The sequence below is a fragment of the Vitis riparia genome, chromosome 5 (assembly GCF_004353265.1).
Source record: "Vitis riparia cultivar Riparia Gloire de Montpellier isolate 1030 chromosome 5, EGFV_Vit.rip_1.0, whole genome shotgun sequence".
In the NCBI taxonomy this organism is placed as follows: Eukaryota; Viridiplantae; Streptophyta; class Magnoliopsida; order Vitales; family Vitaceae; genus Vitis; species Vitis riparia.
The window spans coordinates 16,290,553-16,296,176 of record NC_048435.1 but is presented as its reverse complement, the minus strand read 5'-3'; positions in this window follow the sequence as shown (position 1 = coordinate 16,296,176).

Genomic DNA, 5,624 nt, shown 5'->3' with positions numbered 1-5,624 from the left:
TGTGGCCACATTTTTAGAATTTCAACTTTTGTCTATACAAAAAAATGTGAAATGGTTAATTGTGACCATTCAAACAACCAAATAACAGAGGGAAACATAACTTACTGGCACAAAACGCCCCTGCATCATCAATACAATGCATCACACCCATCCCTCACAATGAACATGCCTGCATAACCTTGTCTCTGGCATTGTTTGCCTCATTCATGAGCAAGTTCACTACCAACCTCAATCTGTAAAGATGCATCTTGTCTTATACAATGCACAAATATTCATAAGGCAATTTAGAAGAAATCCCAAAAAAACCAATGAATAGTGTGTTGCTTATGCTTACCTCCGCAAGTGAATGTGTTAATGTTCCTCCATTCCAATATTTCATGTATTTTTTAGCAAACATACCACAATCATATCTACACCAACTATTGCATTCCATTTGTCATATACACATGTGAAGCGGAAATCATAGGATGAGCACAAATTTAATGCAAGTAAACTTATTACGAATGAAGGATTGTACCCATTCTCTTGTTGCACAATATGAGGTTGAACATTCACAGATTTGGACATCTCCAAATGCATGTGCATGGAAGGCCTTATCAATAGCCTATGACAATCTCCTTGTTCCGGCACTTATCCCATTACCCCTTTGCAAAGGCAATGATGATAAGATTTTCACTCGTGTCGTAGGAATGTTTACAATGTGGACGTGCCAATGGTTGTTATTACAAACAGGAATGAAAAGCTGCATGAGGAATGAGGCTATGTTAGTTAGTAGGTTACTAGAGAAAAGTCAATTGTTTTTTTTTTTAATGAAAGTAAATTTTTTAATTGGATTCAATTGTAAAATGTGTGTACTACCAACTCACATGTCGAAATATCGCATCCCAAGTGAGCATCATGAAACATATGACATCTATCTGTGATTTCATGTGTAGGAAAGGCTAACAAGCACCACCTTCACAAGTTTTGGAATGCATCAGTACATAGTAACCAATTAAAAAGAATTGAGAAGCACATAAAAGATGATATGTTTAAGGCCTCACTAAGAATGATGGATCAAAGTAGTGTGAGCACAATGGTTGTAGTTGTTGTGCATTGAGCATGCGGGAGACAACTCCAATAATTTGAATGCATACAAATTTTAATAAGAATAACACAAAATCCAATGAATTCTAATTTCATAATGGATGAAGTTGAAGCATTTAACACATACCACACTATTTACATAAAAAAAAACCCATTCAACAAAGATAGTTCATCTCGTGTGATGTATAGACCATGCATATCGCACAAGACCTTGCTGAATTGTGAGAAACAACTTATGTCAATTGGAGCAATGTGAAAAAAAAAAAAAATGATACCATGAACAAGGTGTGGGGAAAAAAATGTTAAGCATCTTAGGTCACCATCTTCCGCCTATGCAAAATCAGCGAGCAACCTTTCTTGATGGCTGATTTTCAAAAATTGTGTCAAACATTGAGCGACAAATAGCTATTTGCATATGGTAACAAGCTTGACAATCCTTCTTGCTATCCATTTATATCTCTACATGGTATACTATGCCCCTCCATTCAAATGGATGCAGATTGTACATAGTCAATTAAAATGAGAAGGTATTGGATTGTGTCAAAGGAGAAGGTATTGGTCTATGTAAACTAATGCCCTAATGTGACTACATATTAGGGGTGGCCTCAAATGCTAATATAACTAGTTTAGAACCTGAATGTTAACATTCGTCATGAATTTAATATTGTTATGCCTAAAAGTAATAAAACATTCCATTTGGTTTACCAAAATTGTGTCAAATGATAGGAGGTAGCTAAAGAAACAACATGCAACCCTGAATGTATGCTGGGTGACTCTTATGATAGTCCCTAATTCCATCCTCAACAAATTGTAGGACAAACTTTGCCAAATTCTTCTAGACAACCACATCACCATCCAAAATTATGTCCCACAAGTCATGTACCCCTTCAAGTTTTGAGTTGGGGGCAAGGATAGTAGCACAAGCAAAAATGAGGAAGGATTTCTTGAAGTCATCACCAATCGATATATTACGCAAGTTACCTTCCAACAACTACATGTATGTGGGTTTATTGTTGCTCTCCTATTACAAACAACAACGTTGACAACATTGTTTGGGATGCCGATCACCTCACTAACATCTTTGGGACTAAACAGGACAATAATTTTTGTTGCCATATGTAAGTTGTGGTAGCTTACATCGTAATTTGCAATGATCCAAGTGATGAGTTCATACCGCAGCTCTTTGCATGCCAATTAAAGCTAACCCCTAAAGCCTATATTAGTGATGACCTCTTTCTTCTCCATTAGTAGTGTTTTAATGGCTGTTAGAAATTTTTTACCCGAGCAACAGGATTTGGGCAACTTAACCTACAATATCAAAGAAGAAAAAAAATGTTACAAACATGCGGGATTCATTTGGTTATGCTTAAAGTTTCAGATTCATAAATAGTTGTGCACCAAGTGCAGGATCTTTTACCAATTCAAATTTTTGTGGAACATGGTTTTTCCTTTTCCCATGTGTGTTGTCCATGTTTTCTTTTAATTGAGACATTTTCTTTTCTTTTCTTTTCTTACAATCAGCTTATCTCTCTTACAAAAGTAATAGTTTCCCATTAAATAGACCAGATTTAGCATTGAATTACAAAGCAAAAGTATAACAAGAATAAGGTATGAGTCAAAAAATCCAATTGCTCCCGATGTGTGAAGGGAACTAGAAACTCCAATTGCTCAGCTCCAGGAGACAAAAAATCTTGTTCTCAGGGATAGTAGTAATGAAAGTTCTAAAAGCTATATATGGCAGAGCTCTATGGCCAATTTCTAGTTGAGGTCAATTTCTTACAAGAGAGCTAAAGAAGATGGTAGTTCTAAAAGTTTTAAAACCTATGAGAGAGTTGAAGAAACAAATGAAGCTAGCAGAACATCTGGTTGTGGCCAATTTTTACAGTTCAATTTACAAATGATATCTATCATGTTTGTTGGCTACATTAGAGAGCTTTCTCTATCAATTGCTTCCATTGCCACTTCATTTACTGGACTTACTGGTTTCAACAACATGGTATAAGGCATTTTCTACTCTCTTATAGTTTGAGGTACCATTCTCTCTCTGACTTTTTGCAGGGAGAGGCTAGAAGGATAATGCTCTCAAACTTCATATATTTGTTACATTAATAGTAAAATGACATTAGACTATAATAATTGGTTGGTTTATTGAGGTATTCATTCCAAATTCTCCATGCCTGCGAAGATTCTTTCATCCATGCATATCCTAAAGTAAGGTTTTCCAATGATTAGTACTTTCATCCATTGACAAAGACATTGTCATAATCAAAAGAGTTAATTCACTAATATGATATGATCAGGCACTATTTAGCTTTTTAGTTGGAAACAACCCATCAGTTCAAATTTTAAAATTTTCTCTTTAATTAAGTCTATGGCAGACCAAAAGGTTTGCAAGGATGCACATTCGCTCAAATTTTTTTCATTTTTTTGAGCTCCCTTAGTCGATTTTAGTCTCCAAACATGGTACTATGCTGCTATACGTGCGTGTGTGTGTGCATTCACATGCATAGTGAAATCAAATTCGAAATTTGTACAAACTCAACATAATGTGTGGCCATCAACAATCAGTATTGGATTTACAAGTTTTCTGCACACCTAAAATGTGTTGTTCTTTGGTTTTCAAGTTTAGCTTTGGTATGAAAGGTGCAACCTATCCAATGCCATCTCTTATAGGACCAATGCGCTGATTTAGGCAAGTTATATAAAGTTATCGACGTCATGTTAAAAGACATGATCAGGATTCTGCAAGGTAGGCATAAGAAATCTTCTTACCTGTACTAGTTTAGCTATTTCTTCATCTCTTATGGACTACTGAGTTCCATTCTTTCCCCACCATAGCAACTTCCATTTACAATGATCATTAATGTTGTTCAGAGTCTTTTAAGTGTTCTAAATTCATCAGTTTAATCTGATTGTATATTTGATATGTATCACTTTAGAGTTATGGTCATACGAGTTTTTAGCTCTCATGTCTGGATTTATTCCTAATTCTAAGCTAGAAGCATCAATGATGTCAATTAGGTTTATATTCCATCCTAGATATTTTTCTATAATATTTTGGATGTTAAATCCAAATGACACTCACTCTCCAAGCTAGGAGCTTCAGATGTGACAATGCATGTAAATATAACACTATTTCAGTTATTTCTATAGCTTCTTGTTGCCTACTTCCTAAAGTATAAAAACTGGTGAAGTATAGGTAGATGTGGAGACAAATGAACTATATGCTTGATGACCTTGCAACCACTGACTCCGATACTTGCTTTTGTCATAATTGGAGATCTGGAAGTAATTATTTTTTGTTCTCTGTGCTATTCCATACTTTGGTACTTAAAATTGAAAATGACGATTATTTTAATAACTAGCCTATCAGTAGTGGTGAATCTCAACATATATTACATGTGCAGATAATGATTCAGATTGTGATTAGAAAAATAGATTCTAGTTGGATTTAGGAGTTATTAAAGGATAAGAAATGACAATGAAGAGAGTGATGTGGCACACGTCAACATCATGTGAGCACACATAAAAAATGAGACTCTGAATGCTTAGATCTTAGGGTGAAATTCCTACGAACGGAACCAAACTCCATGAGTTATTAACTAAAGCAACAAATTCAATTAAGAAATAGTAGAAAAACAAAAAATACTAAGATTTGAAAATTAGTAATCTGAAGGTTGCATGTGTTGACGTATTGCATTATAATGCAAATGGATGCATTGTCCTCACCCCATATGTTAATTGAACTTCTACTTATTTTTGCCTATGCAACTTGAAACTTAATTTACTTAGACTCTAACTATCTTGTAAAAGGGTATAGGTTTATCCCATTGCTATGGTGAAGGCCATACTAATAAACTCATATAGTAAAGCCAATTGGTCCCCAAAATTAAAATTTATTTACTTGAAATTAAAATCTAATAACTCATTGCAATACTAGTTCCAATGTGAACAATACTATAGGCTTTCGGAGTATCCATTGCCATACTTGCACTGCTACGACAATAGTTATTACTTAGATAAATTGTAGCTTAGTAATTAAGTCAAAGGATCATTATGTTGTATTGATCCTATCAACACCGATTCATTTAGGGGGGGGGGGGGGGGGGGGGGGGGTGGGTTTGTTATCTCAAGGTTCCCATTACTTTAGATGTTTTCCATTCATCAGGAAATGACCCCTAACTTTCTCATTACATATGTTGGTTATAGAATTTGGGACAAATAATTACACTATATATTCCCATCCAAATAGTAATTCAGGATAAGTAAATTCTCCCTCCAAATAGTTATATTTATTTTTATCTTTAATAGTGAGGAAGCAATACAGTTGCTACTAATTTGAATGTGGACCCTTTTTGGAAACTAAAAATTAAGGGTTGGCTCCTAGCCAATGAAGATGTTGCTTTGGTGTAAGGATATTTGTGCATTATATAAAAAAAAAAAAAAATCATTCAACAAAAAGGTTAAATTCTAAATCTGGATGTCATGAGATAAAAAAGGTAGTTTAGGTTTTGTATGCTATTGCAAGATAGCCAATG